Source organism: Salvelinus namaycush, chromosome 22 (assembly GCF_016432855.1).
Source record: "Salvelinus namaycush isolate Seneca chromosome 22, SaNama_1.0, whole genome shotgun sequence".
Lineage (NCBI taxonomy): Eukaryota > Metazoa > Chordata > Actinopteri > Salmoniformes > Salmonidae > Salvelinus > Salvelinus namaycush.
The window spans coordinates 31,714,389-31,737,157 of NC_052328.1; the positions used below are offsets into that span (position 1 = coordinate 31,714,389).

The window sequence follows — 22,769 nt, forward strand, 5'->3', positions numbered from 1 at the left end:
GCTTAGTCAGTGTGGATAGTTTTCAGGTGTATGTACATTTTAACAGTCAACAAAAATCATCCTCATCATCATCATCATGAAAATATCTCAAGATTAATATGACCAGCCCTTATCAATCAATGCAACATGAGTTGACGCCTTCTCTGCTGAAGCGCCTGCCCTTTAACGACGTTTTTTCTACCCGTCCCATTTTTTTCACTCCATTTTAACGCGGAAGTCAGTGACGCATATAGTCTACTGTACATTCAGATGCAGATGGGGGCTATGAAATAAACAAAACATCATCGCCATTTAGTTCGGGAGAAAGCGGCGGTGAGTGTTCATTGTTTTGTTCTGCACGGTGCGTACATTTTGAACTGCGATTTGAGCATTTGATCACCGCGGAGCACTTCAGGAAATGTAAATTATCTGGCTACATTGTAACTGCTGCGCCTTTTATAAAAGAATTCTTCCTGAGACGACGCGTGGCTTGATGGACTAGTTTGGACCATAAAATTGTGTTAATATCTGCATTTCACGACCGCTGCTGTAGCCTACAGAAATACATAACTGACAGCAATTCTACAACATAAGGAAGTATTAAAAATACGGTGGGTGTGATATTACTTCAAATATTATATGAGCGATATATGGACGCAGAGCGAATCAGCTGCTTTATTCTGCATAATAGGCTATTAATTTCAACTAGCGCCAGGCTACATAGGTATTCTTGCTGTTTTTCATTTAATTTGCACAATAATTCTGTCACACATTCATTTCCTCTTTGGGAATGCAACCACTAGGTATTCGTATTCCAGTGTTGACATTAATCATGTTTTATTTGTGATAACGTGAGATAATCCAGATGAAATATTCTCGGTTAGGAGAACATGAATAATATTGCGCTGTTCTTTAGTCTATCATCACATATTCGTGAATCGTGCGCATGAATAAAAAGAGAAGTATATTAGATAAACCATTGGTCGGTGACGGATGAGAATGTAGCTTTCATTTTCATATATCATTATCTGTAATCAAATCTTCACAGACCGCGCGAGCCTAAACTGCGCTGCTGCGCGATAGCCAAGCCTACAAAAGCAAGGTTTGTTTCATTGTATAAATCTGACGTTTTACCCAGCATATCTCCAACTATTATCTTTATTGCGATTCGTGTACCTTATGTAGTTAATAGACAAAAGCCTAATGAGTGTGTTTCTTTTCTTGCTCATGTGGTTCCAGCATAGACATTCCGGTCACCATCCGGTCTCTTTCGGACTGCCCGGTCCCCGGTAGGTAATAAACAGGGAGAGAGAGATGCGACCGATTGGGTGCAGCTGTAGTAGCCCATCTTGACTCATGGGCACAGAGTGATTTGATTTGTGTGTGGATTGCTACACATCCTAGGAGCCTATTGGATTCCATTGATAAGTATTTATGCAGAATAGGCTACCGCAATGGGCAGGTTTAGGAACTAGCTTGTGGTTTAATTTGAGCGATAATGGTGAGAGAGGAAATAGTGAATGTTGCAGATACATTTATGATCTGGCATCATGATTCTGAGCAGATCTATCTCTCTCTCTGTATGTCCTCAAATGGACTCATCATCTTCTCTCTCAACTTTTCTTTCCTCTTTACTTCAGTATCACTTCATCGTGATGGACGGTTGGATCCGTCTTCCTTCATTTGCTGCCACTAAACTCCATTTTCCACCAATGCATTTACTGCAGTGCTTTGGACTTCATCAACCTCAATTGGATCCTTATTCTTGTACAAAATTCCTCTCAGACTCGTATTTGTGTAAATCGCGGCTCTGTATAAGAGCATCTACTAAATTACTTAGATGTGAATGTAATGTGTAATTGTGTGCGAGCGGGCAATCTTGTGTTTGCTGTGTTTTGTGTACAGTACTGCAACAGGCTAATGAACAAGCCTGATGTGTTCTGTGTACAGTATAGTCCAGTACTTTAACAGGCATGGTATGTGTGTGTGTGTTACATCACACCAGCAACAGGTTACATCGTGATGGCAGTAACAGGAACAGCGGCATCTAGTGGGCAAACCGTGGTACTTTCACACTAATTTATGGTAAAATAATGCAAGCGACTTCAATGGCTAATATCTCTGAATGGGGGAAAATATCAGCAGATTCACAGGGAATAGATTGCAAATGGTGAAGAAGCAATACTACAAGCCACAGCTCCATACTACTTGTCAAACATAGAGAACTGATAGTGTATACTGGTTGTTGGGGTGGGGTTGATGTGGGGGGTCCGTGGCTTTTGACCATTTTATTGGATTCCTCTTACTCAATGGTAGGAAGAAGTTTGGTCAATATCGGATGTTGGGTACTATATTTATTGAATATTATGTGAATCCTAAACATTTAAAGGGTGAATTTGAGTGCAATCAATTAGCTTAATTTCTCTGAGATCAAATTACATTTCAACAAAATAATGTTTCAGGAATGTTAATCCGATCTGTTTCTAGCTACAGAAATGATTTCAGAACAATCTGAGATGGTGGGTGTCAATCTGAGATGGTGGGTGTTTCTTTTTATTATTGCTCTCTGGTATCTTGAGTAGCATGCAGGCATACACCTGCATAACACAATGTCTCCTGTGGTGGGGCCTTACTGTAACTAATACTGCTGTTATCTGTCATCTGTCATCATGGGAATACCTGCTATACTGTAGTTGGCTTTCTCAAAACACTGTGGACACTGTCACTGTGGAGTTTCTGATTGCTTTCTGTTGGTTAAAAATATGTATTTGACCAAATGTGTGAATGTGCAGTGGGGATATGTAGTCCTGTGTCTATTTACAGAAAGCATGTGGTTATATAATGAGTCATAGCATTATTTATTTGAGACTATTCCATTGGTCTTAAAGGGTGGCGAACAGCCCATCTGGCCTGGCTTTGCTCTGCTGTTCTGTTCAGCTGTGTGTTCTCTCCATACAGTATCAGCTTGCTGTCTTTGTGTTAAAGCTAATCTATTCTGGGATGGATTGTCAACAGTCTGTAAAGTCAGCTGGGTTTTAAGTCAAACCAAGAGGTCCAACAAGCCAGTACTTCCATAAGAAACTCAGAGTAAAGTAAACTCAGGCAGTTGTATTGTATTTGTTTGTATTCAGGCAGCAGTTTGTCCATGAGTTTGCCCATGAGTGCAGCTGCCATGACACTTGTGTGATCAGAGAGGGGTTTCCATTGGGTAGACATCTTGGTAATTGACTATCTTTGCTAAAGCTGTCAGACCTCCTTACAAACGTAAGAGGAGAGAGGCCTGTCAAGAGACAGAGAGAGAAATTATATTTAAACTTCCCAATTAAGAAGCTAAATCAGGAGAAAGCCCTGTCACATCTGTCAATGAACGTGGTGAAAAAACGACAGGGGAGAAGAGAGAAAGCCAAGCGACTTTCTACTGTCTGCTATCAAATCAATTCCTAATTCGTTCTCTTAGAGGTGCGTTTTGAGGAGAGTAATTTTATCCAATTAACTATTAATCTTCCTTTTTTTTTTTACGTGACTAGGGTTGGCACAATTACCATATAACTGTGTAACCGACAGTTATGGATGAAGACCGTCATGAAAAAAACAAAAATATCATAATGGTTAAAATAAATCATACAAAAATGAATAGCTGACTGAAGATGGGACGGCCGGGCATTTGTATGGCAATTTGACTGGTAAAATCATGGGGGTACACTTGAAATGGCTGCCTGGTATTGTAATGCAATCATTTCAACGTTAATGTAGAATGATCATTCAAATTATTTTAACTGATGTGGTCATGCAATGCACTGTAGTTTTTGTAGTCAGTTGCATTGAATCAACAAATTACAACACATATTGATGGGTACACTTCATGCTTTTACTTCCTGCTTTCTCCTCGCAATGGCTGCCAGTTCACCCATTACTCCATCATTGACTTGAATGAGGATGCCCGTTCTATTCATTCTATTTCTATGGCACAGGCAGTCAGGAGCGGAGGAGAGAAGAAGAAAAATGGCCAATTACCTTTATCCAAAATTCCATGACCATCACAGCCCTAGTATGCCACAGTATAGTGGTGATTCTTAAGAATGTCCTTGCAGTTAAAACTGAGTTTGGAGTAGCAGAAGATGTATTTGTCAGTTATCACTCATTCCCTATTGTGTTAATTTAAATAGAAATAGGTTTTTAAACCAAATTAATTGTGGGTAGCGAGGACAAGTAGACCATTTCCTAGAAAGCCCTTGCCTTTTCAGGAAATGTACTCAATAATAGTCATCTTTGTATGGATTTTTACCAGGTGCAACATCCATTTGCAGCTCTTTTGGCCTCAATCATATTTGGCTTGTCATATTTCATTAACGTCAAACTATGGCTGTGTTTCAAAATGCGTACTTGTGTTTCTGTCTGGAGTGTATAGCGAGTATGGATGTCAACTGTCATTTTTCAAGTGTGATTCCAAACGTGTTTTATTTTTAAATTGTTCAGGAATAAGGCATCACAATACACACTAAATACTGACCTATCTCTCCCTAATTTCCTTTTCATCCTCATCATCTTCAACATTAGTTTGTGTCTATAGAAGAGCATTTCCTCTTATGAGAACTCATGTTCAGGTGAATACTATATAAAATGTAGTCAGGTGAAGACTGTATAAAATGTAGTCAGGTGAATACTATATAAAATGTAGTCAGGTGAAGACTGTATAAAATGTAGTCAGGTGAAGACTGTATAAAATGTAGTCAGGTGAGGACTGTATAAAATGTAGTCAGGTGAAGACTGTATAAAATGTAGTCAGGTGAAGACTGTATAAAATGTAGTCAGGTGAAGACTGTATAAAATGTAGTCAGGTGAAGACTGTATAAAATGTAGTCAGGTGAGGACTGTATAAAATGTAGTCAGGTGAAGACTGTATAAAATGTAGTCAGGTGAAGACTGTATAAAATGTAGTCAGGTGAGGACTGTATAAAATGTAGTCAGGTGAAGACTGTCTAAAATGTAGTCAGGTGAAGACTGTCTAAAATGTAGTCAGGTGAAGACTGTATAAAATGTAGTCAGGTGAAGACTGTATAAAATGTAGTCAGGTGAGGACTGTATAAAATGTAGTCAGGTGAATACTATATAAAATGTAGTCAGGTGAGGACTGTATAAAATGTAGTCAGGTGAAGACTGTATAAAATGTAGTCAGGTGAATACTATATAAAATGTAGTCAGGTGAAGACTGTCTAAAATGTAGTCAGGTGAAGACTGTATAAAATGTAGTCAGGTGAATACTATATCAAATGTAGTCAGGTGAAGACTATATCAAATGTAGTCAGGTGAAGACTGTATAAAATGTAGTCAGGTGAAGACTGTATAAAATGTAGTCAGGTGAAGACTGTATAAAATGTAGTCAGGTGAAGACTGTATAAAATGTAGTCAGGTGAATACTATATAAAATGTAGTCAGGTGAATACTATATAAAATGTAGTCAGGTGAAGACTGTATAAAATGTAGTCAGGTGAAGACTGTATAAAATGTAGTCAGGTGAAGACTGTCTAAAATGTAGTCAGGTGAAGACTGTATAAAATGTAGTCAGGTGAATACTATATAAAATGTAGTCAGGTGAATACTATATAAAATGTAGTCAGGTGAAGACTGTCTAAAATGTAGTCAGGTGAAGACTGTCTAAAATGTAGTCAGGTGAAGACTGTATAAAATGTAGTCAGGTGAAGACTGTATAAAATGTAGTCAGGTGAATACTATATAAAATGTAGTCAGGTGAAGACTGTATAAAATGTAGTCAGGTGAAGACTATATAAAATGTAGTCAGGTGAAGACTGTATAAAATGTAGTCAGGTGAGGATTGTTTATAAAACATTCCAGGGGTTTCAAAGGCTCTGATGAAGTTTGTGTCGAATTAAGAGAATTTACTCTTATCAGAAGTCATGGCCAAGGCAGGATGTTGTACACTATAAAACTTTCCAGTGGGTTTTCTGAGGCTCTGATAAAGTCAATGAGTCTTTATAACTGAGTTAACAAGATGTTTTACTGTGTGGGTGTGCTCTCTCTCTCTCTCTCTCTCTCTCTCTCTCTCTCTCTCTCTCTCTCTCTCTCTCTCTCTCTCTCTCTCTCTCTCTCTCTCTCTCTTCATTTTCCACTTTCAAAGTCTTTCTCTTTTTTTTCTCTCCTTGCTCTCTCGCGCTGTCCATCTTTCTGTCTGTCTGTATCTCATCACCAGTCTAAAGAAGCGTATCTTATTTCCTAGTTGTGCACACAAGGGAAAATTCCCCCTGTTAGTCTTTCTAGCCAGTCCTTTTTGATAGTTCAAGAAAAATATGTAGATTGAAACAAAGCAACAGTAAACACATGATGCAGCCCCCCCCCCCTGGGCCTTTGAGATATTATTGTGTGATCAGAGTATCCATTATATTGACCAGATACTCAAGTGGCTACTCTAACAATGAAAAAAGTTTGCCTGGGTACCAGTCTCTTTAGCTAATCCACTCCCTGTACTCCATATAGAGTGTGAAAGGCAATGGCAAGAAGTGCTAAGGACTGGAATGTTAGATAAAGAGACTGGTGCTCAGACTAGAAGGCATTCGTGAGGAGGCAAGATCAGGTGGGACCTTTCTAGCCAATGAGAGGGCAGATACAGTTGAAATCCGACGTTTACATACACTTAGGTTGGAATCATTAAAACTCGGTTTTCAGCCACTCCACAAATTTCTTGTTAACAAACTATACTTTTGGCAAGTCGGTTAGGACATCTACTTTGTGCATGACACAAGTCATTTTTCCAACAATTGTTTACAGACAGATTATTTCACTTATAATTCACTGAATCACAATTCCAGTGGGTCAGAAGTTTACATACACTAAGTTGACTGTGCCTTTAAACAGCTTGGAAAATTCCTGAAAATGATGTCATGGCTTTAGAAGCTTTTGATAGGCTAATTGACATCATTTGAGTCAATTGGAGGTGTACCTGTGGATGCATTTTTTATTTATTTATTTATTTCACCTTTATTTAACCAGGTAGGCCAGTGGAGAACAAGTTCTCATTTACAACTGCAACCTGGCCAAGATAAAGCAAAGCAGTGAGACAAAAACAACAGTACAGAGTTACACATGGAATAAACAAACATACAGTCAGTTACACAATAGACAAAATCTATATACAGTGTGTGCAAATGAGGTAAGATTAGGGAGGTAAGGCAATAAATAGGCCGTGGTGGCGAAGTAATTACAATTTAGCAATTAAACACTGGAGTGATAGATGTGCAAAAGATGAATGTGCAAGGAGAGATACTGGGGTGCAAAGGAGCAAAAAAAACTACATCAATATAGGGACGCGGTAGTTGGATGGGCTATTTACAGATGGGCTATGTACAGGTGCAGTGATCTGTGAGCTGCTCTGACAGCTGATGCTTAAAGTTAGTGAGGGAGATATGAGTCTCCAGCTTCAGTGATTTTTGCAATTCATTCCAGTCATTGGCAGCAGAGAACTGGAAGGAAAGGCAGCCAAAGGAGGAATAGGCTTTGGGGGTGACCAGTGAAGTATACCTGCTGGATCGCGTGCTACGGGTGGGTGCTGCTATGGTAACCAGTGAGCTGAGATAAGGCGGGGCTTTATCTAGCAAAGACTTATAGATGACCTGGAGCCAGTGGGTTTGGCAACGAATATGAAGCGAGGGCCAGCCAACGAGAGCATACAGGTCACAGTGGTGGGTAGTATATGGGGCTTTGGTGACAAAAGATGGTGACAAAAGACAAAAGGATGGCACTGTGATAGACTGCATCCAATTTGCTGAGTAGAGTGTTGGAGGCTATTTTGTAAATTACATCGCCAAAGTTAAGGATAGTCAGTTTTACGAGGGTATGTTTGGCAGCATGAGTGAAGGATGCTTTGTTGCGAAATAGGAAGCTGATTCTAGATTTAATTTTGCATTGGAGACACCTAGACACCTAGGTATTTGTAATTGTCCACATATTCTAAGTCAGAACCCTCCAGAGTAGTGATGCTGGAAGGGCGGGCAGGTGCGGGCAGAGATCGGTTGAAGAGCATGCATTTAGTTTTACTAGCGTTTAAGAGCAGTTGGAGGCCACGGAAGGAGAGTTGTATGTCATTGAAGCTCGTCTGGAGGTTAGTTAACACAGTGTCCAAAGAAGGGCCTACCTTCAAACGCAGTGCCTATTTGCTTGACATCATGGGAAAATCAGAAGAAATCAGCCAAGACCTCAGAAAAAAAATTGTAGACCTCCACAAGTCTGGTTCATCCTTGGGAGCAATTTCCAAATGCCTGAAGGTACCACGTTCATCTGTACAAACAATAGTATGCAAGTATAAACACCATGGGACCACGCAACCGTCATACCGCTCAGGAAGGAGACACGTTCTGTCTCCGAGAGATGAACGTATTTTGGTGCGAAAAGTGCAAATCAATCCCAGAACAACAGCAAAGGATCTTATGAAGATCCTGGAGGAAACAGGTACAAAAGTATCTATATCCACAGTAAAACGAGTCCTATAGTGACATAACCTGAAAGTCCGCTCAGCAAGGAAGAAGCCACTGCTCCAAAACCGCCATGAAAAAGCCAGACTATGGTTTGCAACTGCACATGGGGATGAAGATCGTACTTTTTGGAGAAATGTCCTCTGGTCTGATGAAACCAAAATAGAACTGTTTGGCCATAATGAACATCGTTATGTTTGGAGGAAAAAGGGGGAGGCTTGCAAGCCGAAGAACACCATCCCAACCGGGAAGCACGGGGGTGGCAGCATCATGTTGTGGGGGTGCTTTGCTGCAGGAGGGACTGGTGCACTTCACAAAATAGATGGCTTCATGAGGGAGGAAAATTATGTGGATATATTGAAGCAACATCTCAAGACATCAGTCAGGAAGTTAAAGCTTGGTCGCAAATGGATCTTCCAAATGGACAATGACCCCAAGCATACTTCCAAAGTTATGGCAAAATGGCTTAAGGACAACAAAGTCAAGGTATTGGAGTGGCCATCACAAAGCCCTGACCTCAATCCCATAGAAAATTTGTGGGCAGAACTGAAAAAGCACGTGCGAGCAAGGAAGCCTACACACCTGACTCAGTTACACCAGCTCTGTCAGGAGGAATTGGCCAAAATTCACCCAACTTATTGTGGGAAGCTTGTGGAAGGCTACCTGAAACGTTTGACCCAAGTTAAACAATTTAAAGGCAATGCTACCAACTACTAATTGAGTGTATGTAAACTTCTGACCCACTGGGAATGTGATGAAAGATAAAAGTTGAAATAAATCATTCTCTCTGTAATGGCTGTCCTCGCTGACAGAAGGACACTTCAAGATACAAAACAACAAACGTAACCAAACCGAAAACAGTCCCGTGTGGCACGAACACTGACACGAGATACAAACACCCACAAAAACACACGTGAAACCCCGGCTGCCTAAGTATGATTCTCAATCAGGGACAACGATTGACAGCTGCCTCTGATTGAGAATCATACCAGGCCGAACACACAAAACCCCAACATAGAAAACAACACATAGACAACCCACCCAACTCACGCCCTGACCATACTAAATAAATACAAAACAAGAGAAAACAGGTCAGGAACGTGACACTCTCTACTATTATTCTGACATTTCACATTCTTACAATAAAGTGGTGATCCTAACTGACCTAAGACAGGGCATTTTTACTAGGATTAAATGTCAGGAAATGTGAAAAACTGAGTTTAAATGTATTTGGCTAAGGTGTATGTAAACTTCCGACTTCAACTGTACGCGTGTGAACAACAGGCACAACTCCGATATAGTGTTTTTTGTCAAAGTTGCCTTGATGTCACATGTCCTACTCATCAGTACACTCAAAACAACTTAAGCACAATGAAACTTCTATTCAGTCCGATAAGCCACACGTAGCAAATAAGCCATTACATTTTTTGTTAATCAAATTCGACACTTCATTGACCTCCACAAAAACTCCTTGCTTGGTGAGCGAAAAAACGCCACCTGCTGCTTTGCCTCTTCCTCTCTGGTGTGACTCACAAATTTCACTAAATTACTATAGCTCCCACCTCGGTCCAATCAATGTCATTTAGTAAATGCAGGATCTCTATGGCAAGAGATATCATTCACCCAAGTTTCGTCAAAATCAGGCCAGTGCTGTCTGAGATATTGTGCGTGACGGACGAACGAAGACCGATCCACAGTCCCCTGCCTGATTTCATTTAGGGGGACAATGAGAGAAATATTGATTCAGACACACACACACACACACACACACACACACACACACACACACACACACACACACACACACACACACACACACACACACACACACACACACACACACACACACACACACACACACAGCCTCTTACCCCTCTGTGCGGTTGTGTCTCGATAATCTCCCGAAGTGTGCACTTGTTCACTTCCCTTCATGGATTTGAAAGGAAATGACTGGTACTATGTAAGAAATATGGTGGGAACTCCCTCTAGCCCATGCCTATACCAATCTAAATCCTTTACATTGTTGGGGAGTAGTGAACGAGTGCAAACTTCAGGAGAAAGGAGAGATTATTTGGATGCAACCTGTGTCTTCACTGTGATTATTATGTCACTGCTTTTATGAAGAGACATTTGCTATGCGTTACTTTTTCTCCACTATGATCAGACTGGTGGCAGCATTAAAGTAACTAGGCGGCAGCATTAACTATGAGGTGGCAGCATTAACTATGAGGCAGCTCTACGGGATAGGTGTCCCTAAACCGGGAAGGTTGTTGCTAACGTGTGTTAATGTGACCAGAGTGACGTTGTATACAACAGCCAACTGTCCGGGACATAGACATGTCTTCTATGGGCAGAAATCTTAAATTCTTGTTCATCTAACTGCAATGTCCAATTAACAGTAGCTATTAAAGTGAAATAGAGATAAAGAGATCAAATGTAGCAAAGTTCTATTTGATAAAATACATTTTTATGTTCAAATGTAGGAACTGGTGTTTACAGTTTGACCCCACTGCTGTCTCTGGCTCCACACCCACCCCGCCCGGCCATGTAGATGTGTGAAAGTTAGTATAAGCTAATGATGCATCATGAATGACATTCCTGTCTCTCTGTCTCTGTCTCTCTCGCTCTCTCTGTCTAGCTGGGAAATTAAGTATTCTCTTTGAAACATATCTGCTCTTTCCAGGTTAGGTTATAGGGCTATTTCCAGGTTAGGGTTAGGTTAGGGCTATTTTCAGGTTAGGGTCAGGTTATAGGGCTCTTTCCAGGTTCGGTTATAGGGCTCTTTCCAGGTTAGGGTTAGGTTATAGGGCTATTTCCAGGTTAGGGTTAGGTTATAGGGCTATTTCCAGGTTGGGGTTAGGTTAGGGCTATTTCCAGGTTAGGTTATAGGGCTATTTCCAGGTTAGGGTTAGGTTATAGGGCTATTTCCAGGTTAGGGTTAGGTTATAGGGCTCTTTCCAGGTTAGGGTTAGGTTATAGGGCTATTTCCAGGTTAGGGTTAGGTTATAGGGCTATTTCCAGGTTAGGGTTAGGTTATAGGGCTATTTCCAGGTTAGGGTTAGGTTATAGGGCTATTTCCAGGTTAGGGTTATGTTATAGGGCTCTTTCCAGGTTAGGGTTAGATTATAGGGCTATTTCCAGGTTAGGGTTAGGTTATAGGGCTATTTCCAGTTTAGGGTTAGGTTAGGGCTATTTCCAGGTTAGGGTTAGGTTATAGGGCTCTTTCCAAGTTAGGTTATAGGGCTATTTCCAGGTTAGGGCTATTTCCAGGTTAGGGTTAGGTTATAGGGCTATTTCCAGGTTAGGGTTAGGTTAGGGCTATTTCCAGGTTAGGGTTAGGTTAGGGCTCTTTCCAGGTTAGGGTTAGGTCAGGGCTATTTCCAGGTTAGGGTTAGGTTAGGGCTATTTTCAGGTTAGGGTCAGGTTAGGGCTATTTTCAGGTTAGGGTTAGGTTACGGCTCTTTCCAGGTTAGGGTTAGGTTATAAGGCTCTTTCCAGGTTAGGGTTAGGTTATAGGGCTCTTTCCAGGTTAGGGTTAGGTTATAGGGCTCTTTCCAGGTTAGGGTTAGGTTAGGGCTATTTCCAGGTTAGGGTTAGGTTATAGGGCTCTTTCCAGGTTAGGGTTAGGTTATAGGGCTATTTACAGGTTAGGGTTAGGTTAGGGCTATTTCCAGGTTAGGGTTAGGTCAGGGCTATTTCCAGGTTAGGGTTAGGTTAGGGCTATTTTCAGGTTAGGGTTAGGTTATAGGGCTATTTACAGGTTAGGGTTAGGTCAGGGCTATTTCCAGGTTAGGGTTAGGTTAGGGCTATTTTCAGGTTAGGGTTAGGTTATAGGGCTCTTTACAGGTTAGGGTTAGGTCAGGGCTATTTCCAGGTTAGGGTTAGGTCAGGGCTATTTCCAGGTTAGAGTTAGGTTATAGGGCTATTTCCAGGTTAGGGTTAGGTTAGGGCTATTTCCAGGTTAGGGTTAGGTTAGGGCTATTTTCAGGTTAGGGTTAGGTTATAGGGCTCTTTCCAGGTTAGGGTTAGGTTATAGGGCTATTTACAGGTTAGGGTTAGGTTAGGGATATTTCCAGGTTAGGGTTAGGTTAGGGATATTTCCAGGTTAGGGTTAGGTTAGGGATATTTCCAGGTTAGGGTTAGGTTATAGGGCTCTTTCCAGGTTAGGGTTAGGTTATAGAGCTATTTCCAGGTTAGGGTTAGGTTAGGGATATTTCCAGGTTAGGGTTAGGTTAGGGCTATTTTCAGGTTAGGGTTAGGTTATAGGGCTCTTTCCAGGTTAGGGTTAGGTTATAGGGCTATTTCCAGGTTAGGGTTAGGTTATAGGGCTATTTCCAGGTTAGGTTATAGGGCTATTTCCAGGTTAGGGTTAGGTTATAGGGCTATTTCCAGGTTAGGGTTAGGTTATAGGGCTCTTTCCAGGTTAGGGTTAGGGTATAGGGCTATTTCCAGGTTAGGGTTAGGTTATAGGGCTATTTCCAGGTTAGGGTTAGGTTATAGGGCTATTTCCAGGTTAGGGTTAGGTTATAGGGCTATTTCCAGGTTAGGGTTATGTTATAGGGCTCTTTCCAGGTTAGGGTTAGGTTATAGGGCTATTTCCAGGTTAGGGTTAGGTTATAGGGCTATTTCCAGTTTAGGGTTAGGTTAGGGATATTTCCAGGTTAGGGTTAGGTTATAGGGCTCTTTCCAAGTTAGGTTATAGGGCTATTTCCAGGTTAGGGCTATTTCCAGGTTAGGGTTAGGTTATAGGGCTATTTCCAGGTTAGGGTTAGGTTAGGGCTATTTCCAGGTTAGGGTTAGGTTAGGGCTCTTTCCAGGTTAGGGTTAGGTCAGGGCTATTTCCAGGTTAGGGTTAGGTTAGGGCTATTTTCAGGTTAGGGTCAGGTTAGGGCTATTTTCAGGTTAGGGTTAGGTTACGGCTCTTTCCAGGTTAGGGTTAGGTTATAAGGCTCTTTCCAGGTTAGGGTTAGGTTATAGGGCTCTTTCCAGGTTAGGGTTAGGTTATAGGGCTCTTTCCAGGTTAGGGTTAGGTTAGGGCTATTTCCAGGTTAGGGTTAGGTTATAGGGCTCTTTCCAGGTTAGGGTTAGGTTATAGGGCTATTTACAGGTTAGGGTTAGGTTAGGGCTATTTCCAGGTTAGGGTTAGGTCAGGGCTATTTCCAGGTTAGGGTTAGGTTAGGGCTATTTTCAGGTTAGGGTTAGGTTATAGGGCTATTTACAGGTTAGGGTTAGGTCAGGGCTATTTCCAGGTTAGGGTTAGGTTAGGGCTATTTTCAGGTTAGGGTTAGGTTATAGGGCTCTTTACAGGTTAGGGTTAGGTCAGGGCTATTTCCAGGTTAGAGTTAGGTTATAGGGCTATTTCCAGGTTAGGGTTAGGTTAGGGCTATTTCCAGGTTAGGGTTAGGTTAGGGCTATTTCCAGGTTAGGGTTAGGTTAGGGCTATTTTCAGGTTAGGGTTAGGTTATAGGGCTCTTTCCAGGTTAGGGTTAGGTTATAGGGCTATTTACAGGTTAGGGTTAGGTTAGGGATATTTCCAGGTTAGGGTTAGGTTAGGGATATTTCCAGGTTAGGGTTAGGTTAGGGCTATTTCCAGGTTAGGGTTAGGTTATAGGGCTCTTTCCAGGTTAGGGTTAGGTTATAGAGCTATTTCCAGGTTAGGGTTAGGTTAGGGATATTTCCAGGTTAGGGTTAGGTTAGGGCTATTTTCAGGTTAGGGTTAGGTTATAGGGCTCTTTCCAGGTTAGGGTTAGGTTATAGGGCTATTTACAGGTTAGGGTTAGGTTAAGGCTATTTCCAGGTTAGGGTTAGGTTAGGGCTATTTCCAGTTTAGGGTTAGGTCAGGGCTATTTCCAGGTTAGGGTTAGGTTAGGGATATTTTCAGGTTAGGGCTCTTTGCAGTTATTGTTAAATTTTTCAGCAATTTTGGAAATGCCAAAAGAATGTGATAAAAGTTCATCAGATGAGTCAAAACTGACTAAAGTAAGCACTGTGCTTTTATACAGATTCATTTACATAATGTAGCTTTCAGTATGCAGGATGACTGTGAGGAAGCAAAGCTAGCCAATAGAAAAACCTGTAAACACTCACCACTGTGGGAAACCGCAGTGTGTGTGTGTGTGTGTGTGTGTGTGTGTGTGTGTGTGTGTGTGTGTGTGTGTGTGCGTGTTGGCAACTTTGGTGTTGCCAGCATTTTCCTCTAAATTACTCAATCTACCCCTGCCCTGTTATGTGCTCCACTATGTCTGCCTGTCTACTGTTCTCTAAAGTAACTCAATCTTCCCCTGCCCTGCTCTGTGCTCCACTATGTCTGCCTGTCTACTGTTCCCTAAAGTAACTCAATCTACCCCTGCCCTGCTCTGTGCTCCACTATGTCTGCCTGTCTACTGTTCCCTAAAGTAACTCAATCTACCCCTGCTGTGCTCTGTGTTCCACTATGTCTGCCTGTCTACTGTTCTCTAAAGTAACTAAATCTACCCCTGCTGTGCTCTGTGCTCCACTATGTCTGCCTGTCTACTGTTCTCTAAAGTAACTCAATCTACCCCTGCCCTGCTCTGTGCTCCACTATGTCTGCCTGTCTACTGTTCTCTAAAGTAACTCACTCTACCCCTGCTGTGCTCTGTGCTCCACTATGTCTGCCTATCTACTGTTCTCTAAAGTAACTCAATCTACCCCTGCCCTGCTCTGTGCTCCACTATGTCTGCCTGTCTACTGTTCTCTAAAGTAACTCACTCTACCCCTGCTGTGCTCTGTGCTCCACTATGTCTGCCTGTCTACTGTTCTCTAAAGTAACTCAATCTACCCCTGCCCTGCTCTGTGCTCCACTATGTCTGCCTGTCTACTGTTCCCTAAAGTAACTCAATCTACCCCTGCTGTGCTCTGTGCTCCACTATGTCTGCCTGTCTACTGTTCTCTAAAGTAACTCAATCTACCCCTGCCCTGCTCTGTGCTCCACTATGTCTGCCTGTCTACTGTTCTCTAAAGTAACTCAATCTACCCCTGCCCTGCTCTGTGCTCCACTATGTCTGCCTGTCTACTGTTCTCTAAAGTAACTCAATCTACCCCTGCCCTGCTCTGTGCTCCACTATGTCTGCCTGTCTACTGTTCTCTAAAGTAACTCAATATTCCCCTGCCCTGCTCTGTGCTCCACTATGTCTGCATGTCTACTGTTCTCTAAAGTAACTCAATCTTCCCCTGCCCTGCTCTGTGCTCCACTATGTCTGCCTGTCTACTGTTCTCTAAAGTAACTCAATCTACCCCTGCCCTGCTCTGTGCTCCACTATGTCTGCCTGTCTACTGTTCTCTAAAGTAACTCACTCTACCCCTGCTGTGCTCTGTGCTCCACTATGTCTGCCTATCTACTGTTCTCTAAAGTAACTCAATCTACCCCTGCCCTGCTCTGTGCTCCACTATGTCTGCCTGTCTACTGTTCTCTAAAGTAACTCACTCTACCCCTGCTGTGCTCTGTGCTCCACTATGTCTGCCTGTCTACTGTTCTCTAAAGTAACTCAATCTACCCCTGCCCTGCTCTGTGCTCCACTATGTCTGCCTGTCTACTGTTCCCTAAAGTAACTCAATCTACCCCTGCTGTGCTCTGTGCTCCACTATGTCTGCCTGTCTACTGTTCTCTAAAGTAACTCAATCTACCCCTGCCCTGCTCTGTGCTCCACTATGTCTGCCTGTCTACTGTTCTCTAAAGTAACTCAATCTACCCCTGCCCTGCTCTGTGCTCCACTATGTCTGCCTGTCTACTGTTCTCTAAAGTAACTCAATCTACCCCTGCCCTGCTCTGTGCTCCACTATGTCTGCCTGTCTACTGTTCTCTAAAGTAACTCAATATTCCCCTGCCCTGCTCTGTGCTCCACTATGTCTGCATGTCTACTGTTCTCTAAAGTAACTCAATCTTCCCCTGCCCTGCTCTGTGCTCCACTATGTCTGCCTGTCTACTGTTCTCTAAAGTAACTCAATCTACCCCTGCTGTGCTCTGTGCTCCACTATGTCTGCCTATCTACTGTTCTCTAAAGTAACTCAATCTACCCCTGCTGTGCTCTGTGCTCCACTATGTCTGCCTATCTACTGTTCTCTAAAGTAACTCAATCTACCCCTGCTGTGCTCTGTGCTCCACTATGTCTGCCTGTCTACTGTTCTCTAAAGTAACTCAATCTACCCCTGCCCTGCTCTGTGCTCCACTATGTCTGCCTGTCTACTGTTCTCTAAAGTAACTCAATCTAGCCCTGCCCTGCTCTGTGCTCCACTATGTCTGCCTGTCTACTGTTCTCTAAAGTAACTCAATCTACCCCTGCTGTGCTCTGTGCTCCACTATGTCTGCCTGTCTACTGTTCTCTAAAGTAACTCAATCTACCCCTGCTGTGCTCTGTGCTCCACTATGTCTGCCTATCTACTGTTCTCTAAAGTAACTCAATCTACCCCTGCTGTGCTCTGTGCTCCACTATGTCTGCCTGTCTACTGTTCTCTAAAGTAACTCAATCTACCCCTGCCCTGCTCTGTGCTCCACTATGTCTGCCTGTCTACTGTTCTCTAAAGTAACTCAATCTACCCCTGCTGTGCTCTGTGCTCCACTATGTCTGCCTGTCTACTGTTCTCTAAAGTAACTCAATCTACCCCTGCCCTGCTCTGTGCTCCACTATCTGCCTGTGTACTGTTCTCTAAAGTAACTCAATCTTCCCCTGCCCTGCTCTGTGCTCCACTATGTCTGCCTGTCTACTGTTCTCTAAAGTAACTCAATCTACCCCTGCTGTGCTCTGTGCTCCACTATGTCTGCCTGTCTACTGTTCTCTAAAGTAACTCAATCTACCCCTGCTGTGCTCTGTGCTCCACTATGTCTGCCTGTCTACTGTTCTCTAAAGTAACTCAATCTACCCCTGCTGTGCTCTGTGCTCCACTATGTCTGCCTGTCTACTGTTCTCTAAAGTAACTCAATCTACCCCTGCCCTGCTCTGTGCTCCACTATCTGCCTGTCTACTGTTCTCTAAAGTAACTCAATCTTCCCCTGCCCTGCTCTGTGCTCCACTATCTGCCTGTGTACTGTTCTCTAAAGTAACTCAATCTTCCCCTGCCCTGCTGTAAGAATGGACCCTGAATGAAGCTCTTTTATCTGTAGTAGTTCTAGTTCACAGTGATTTCACTGCAGCCAGGAGCAACTGTTCTCTACAGTAACTCAATCTACCCCTGCTGTGCTCTGTGCTCCACTATGTCTGCCTGTCTACTGTTCTCTACAGAAACTCAATCTACCCCTGCTGTGCTCTGTGCTCCACTATGTCTGCCTGTCTACTGTTCTCTACAGTAACTCAATCTACCCCTGCTGTGCTCTGTGCTCCACTATGTCTGCCTGTCTACTGTTCTCTACAGAAACTCAATCTACCCCTGCTGTGCTCTGTGCTCCACTATGTCTGCCTGTCTACTGTTCTCTACAGAAACTCAATCTACCCCTGCTGTGCTCTGTGCTCCACTATGTCTGCCTGTCTACTGTTCTCTAAAGTAACTCACTCTACCCCTGCTGTGCTCTACTATGTCTGTCTAACAGTGAATATTGATCCTCTCTAATAGCTTCTCTCTTTCTATGGATGATGTCAGACCCCCAACCGCTATCTTAGCATCCCTAGAGCACCTGCAGTGGAAAGAACTCTGTGGTGGTTGGAATGTAGGACAACCGTTTTTGTCCCTGGATGTTTTCGTAAAGGCGGTTTGCACAGCCCCCCGAATCACACTGATAGGAGCTAGACAGAAGTTGATTAGCACTAGTGGGCTGCATTTATATAGCGCTTTTGACGAAGCCCAGAAACACTTCGCATTATGCCTATATGGGGGATAATTCATCCCATTCCACTACCGATGTGTGGCACCCACCTGGGTGATGCGTGGTGGACATTTTGTGCCAGAACGCTCACCAAACATGGGCCATGGTAGATGAGAGGAATGGTAATGGTACGCAATGAAACTGGAAAAAGTTGACAGGCCCCATAGATTACCTGGGCAGAAGTGCTGGCTCAGCTAGAATGGATGGGGAGTAGTAATACATTACCTCTCTTTTTGATTATGCACTGTACATTACCTGTCTCTGGATGATGATGTCATTATGGTCGTTGTGCTCCTTCAAGGTTTCAGGCTTTCGGTTTTGTGGCCCTGAAATAGCAGTTCCGCTTTACACAGAGGCCTTTTCATTCATTGTGGATGTATACACTCTTAGAAAAAAGGGTTCCAAAAGGGTTCTGTGGCTGTCCCCATTGGAGAACCCGTATTGGTTCCCTGTAAAACCCTCCGTAGAAAGGGCTCTACTTGGAACCCAAAAGGGTTTTACCTGTATCCAAAAGGGTTCTACCTGAACCCAAAAGGGATTCTTCGAAGGGTTCTCCTATGGGGACAGCCGAAGAAATCTAGTTGGTTCTAGATAGCACTTTTTTCTAAGATTTGATTAACAGCACAGCACTTGTGTTTTGAAAGTTAAATTCATGGGTGGACACTTTATTTGTCATGGCGGTGTATATTTGATTTAACTTTAATTCATCCAGATTGGCCTCATTACAATAAATTGATTCAATCTATTTAAAATGTTTCACAACTGACCTGGTAGACTTGATAAACAGCATAGTACTGTGCCTTTGAATTTAAATCCATGGGGAAAAGCTTTATGCAGAACTTTGAAATCACTGTGGACTGGAACTACTACAGATAAAGAGCTTTATACGGCGTCCATTCTTACAGGCCTCTACGGAAAAGCATTCCTATAATGATGAAAGTACAAAGGACTGCAAAGCATAACACGCATGCACACAATGTGACTTTATGAGTGTAAACAGAGATGGTATTCTGTGTGAACAGCAATCATCATCATTCCTTATTGCTTTAGTGTGTTTTCTGAAGATGGTCTTAACTGAACAGTGTGTCCCGTTACACAGCACACAGAAGCTTGCCAGCTTGTGTTTGACCATCAATGAGGTTTACAGGCTGATACACATGTACAGTACGAGTCTGTTATCTTTGGAAACGTATAATGAAAGACGTGTGTGATTATAAAGTATTTTACTGCACTTGAATACAGACCTGTGTCAATGATGATATTATAAAAATGTATTTGCTAGGTTTGTTGACTAGTAAGATAAGGATGTGGTTTAAACACACATCGCTCTTTATTAACCAGTTCTGTTGTCGTGGATATGATGAGGGGAGGGATGGGAGAGAAGGAAGAGAGAGAGAGAGAGAAGGGAAGAGAGGAAGAGGGGTGGAGTGACTTCATTAGGAACCCTCTTGACTTGACATGTCAAAGAAGGTTCTGGAATCCTCACCATCTGTCTCTCTATCTGAGCCAGCTTTACCAGCTTATGGCTTCTTTAACACTTTTCTTTGAAAAGAAACACAGCTTAAAGGCTAGAAGAAAATGCTTGTCTAAGACGTGATATGAAATATAACATAAAGGGTACAGAAGAATGACATTTTTTCTGGTTTCACTTGAAAAAAAAGTGACATATTTCTTTACAAGTCAGAGCAGCTAAGTTTGCAAGCAGTAGGCTACTTCCTCATTTTCTCTCTAACAGGAATAGAAATTGCTACAGGGCTTTGTTAAGCCACAGATAAAAGTATAATTCTTGCATTTTTCAACGCATTTATGGAGGACTATATAGCATTTCTATCTGGGACATGCTAAGCCCTTTATCTAATTTTTGCACTCTGCACTGTCTGACTGCATACAGTGCCTTCGGAAAGTATTCAGACCCCTTGACTTTTTCCACATTTTGTTACGTTACAGACTTATTCTAAAAATGATTAAATTAAACAATTTCCTCAGCAATCTACACACAATACCCTATAATGACATAGCGAAATCAGGTTTTTAGAAATGTTTGGAAATTTTATTTAAACCTAAAAACAGAAATACCTTATTTACATAAGTATTCAGACCCTTGCTATGAGACGCGAAATTCAGCACAGGTCCATCCTTTTTCCATTGATTATCCTTGAGATGTTTCTACAACTTGATTGGAGTCCACCTGCAGTAAATTCAATCGATTTTGACGTGATTTGAAAAGGCACACACCTGTCTATACTGTATAAGGTCCCACACTTGACAGTGCATGTCAGCGCAAAAACCAAGACATGAGGTCAAAGGAATTGTCCGTAGAGCTCAGAGACAGGATTCTGTCAAGGCACAGATCTGGGGAAGGGTACCAAAACATTTCTGCAGCAGTGAAGGTCCTCAAGAACACAGTGGCCTCCATCATTCTGAAATGGAAGAATTTTAGAACCATTAAGACTCTTCCTAAAGCTGTCCGCCCGTCCAAACTGAGCAATCGGTGGTGAAGGGCCTTGGTCGGGGAGGTGACCAAGAACCCGATGGTTCTGAATACTGTTTTTTATATTTTTATTACATTTGCAAACATTTCTCAAAATGTGTTTTTGCTTCGTCATGATGGGGTATTGTGTGTAGATTGCTGAGGATATTTATTTATGTAATACATTTTTAGAATAAGGCTGTAACGTAACAAAATGTGGAAAAAGTCAAGGGGTCTGAATACTTTCTGAAGGCACTGTATATAGTTCTGCTTCATTGCACATTGTACATTTGTTTATACATCCGTACCATGCATAATTATTCATTTTTTCCCTGTTAATGGTGTATGTGGATTTGTAAATTAGTCGTAAAATATTCTGTCAGTATATTATGTTTATCACCTTTATATTCTGTATGTTGATTTTGTATACGCGGCAGCACCATTTTACCAAATCAAATTCCGGGTATATGTAAATATGTTTGCTGTAACGGGTGTCGTTGTCGGATGAGGAATAATCGGACCAAAGCGCAGCGTGGTAAGTGTTCATGCTTTTTATTTAAACTGAACACTAATAACAAAATAACAAAGAGAATGAACGAAACCGAAACAGTCCTGTCAGGTGCAGAAACACTAAACAGAAAATAAGTAAGTCAAGGGTTGTTGGAGAGTTAATATACAGTCCTCAGGCTGAATTGTGAATGCCCCCAGTCATTGGCATGCAGTCTAGTGTACCATAACTGTTACCGCTATACAGCCCAGCCCAGTTACATCATCTTCTGGCTCTAATCTTCTGGGATAAGATGAGAGCAGGGGCGCAACTTAGAAGCGGGGGGGACATAATATTTATATATTTTATTTTATCCAGTCAGATAAACACTCCAAACAGCCTACCGCTCTGAGGCGTCCGCATGGTCCTAAAGCACATCGTTGCCCTGTTTTGTATCACATTCCAATGATTAAATTGGGCCGGGACAAAAATGCAATTTCAGAATGTGGAGGGGACATGTCCCCCCTGTCCCCAGTGAAAGTTGCGTCCCTGGATGAGAGTAATGGCACGAGGAGTTGGGACTAGACTGTAGTGCAGTTAGTTGACAGTCTTCAACTGGCTTTTGTGTAGACTTGTCAGTGTTTTCCCTATAATGAGCTATCGTTCCAGTGGGCCTCCCCTGTTGCCCACTTATTTTCATTGTCACATCCTTTAGTTTCATTGCCATGGAAAACTCTGGTGAATATTAGTTTTTTCTACTTGGCTTCCCACTTGTGGAAAAATATTCATTAAACACTATTAGGTTTTTTACCTGAGTCTATAATTTGGAATCAGATAATTTCAATGGAAACTTCTGTGAAGGCCCCAGACCTGGAACACGGCTGGGTTTTTCATTGCTTTGATGAGTCATAACTTTGTTAAAGATGACTGAAAACAGTTTACAGTTAATGGTTTATAAAGAGTACTGATAACTGGACAGTTTACTGTTGTTGATGGCTTGTTTTGGTTGACACATCTTCCAGTAAGTGTACTGAGACCCGTGGCTCTCTCGGTCATGTGATTTCACAAAGGAAGTGATATGACAACTGACACTTCTCTTTACTGTGTACTGTAAGTCCTGTTTGTGTGTGTGTGTGTGTGTGTGTGTGTGTGTGTGTGTGTGTGTGTGTGTGTGTGTGTGTGTGTGTGTGTGTGTGTGTGTGTGTGTGTGTGTGTGTGTGTGTGTGTGTGTGTGTGTGTGTGTGTGTGTGTACATGCTGAATGTTCCATATAGCTCATACTTTCTAATGATAACAATATGGTTATCATAGTTTTTAATAACAAATAGAACCAAGCAGATTTACGATTCATAATGAACAGAAAAATGTATCAAAGTCATATCACACTGATTCCTGTAAGCGCGTACTGCATGTGTGGTTAGTATACACTTATACATGTACGCTCTTGATTTCCTTGGTTCTTCTGCAAATGGGTTTGGGTTTATAGGATGAAGCATTGCTGTGGTTTATGTCAATGGGGAATCAATGATCCTGTTGG

The 22,769-nt window shown here is 42.2% G+C and overlaps 1 protein-coding gene across 1 annotated transcript in view; it reads left to right on the top strand.

The window, feature by feature from the left end:
• The first annotated feature begins 244 nt into the window (after window positions 1–244).
• The window catches only part of LOC120017761 (E3 ubiquitin-protein ligase MARCHF8-like), a 168,892-nt gene continuing 146,367 nt past the window's right edge, over window positions 245–22,769 (top strand). The window contains exon 1 of the mRNA XM_038960731.1: window positions 245–312. The gene's annotated coding sequence lies outside the window, so the exon portion shown is untranslated. The remainder of the gene's footprint in view (window positions 313–22,769) is intronic.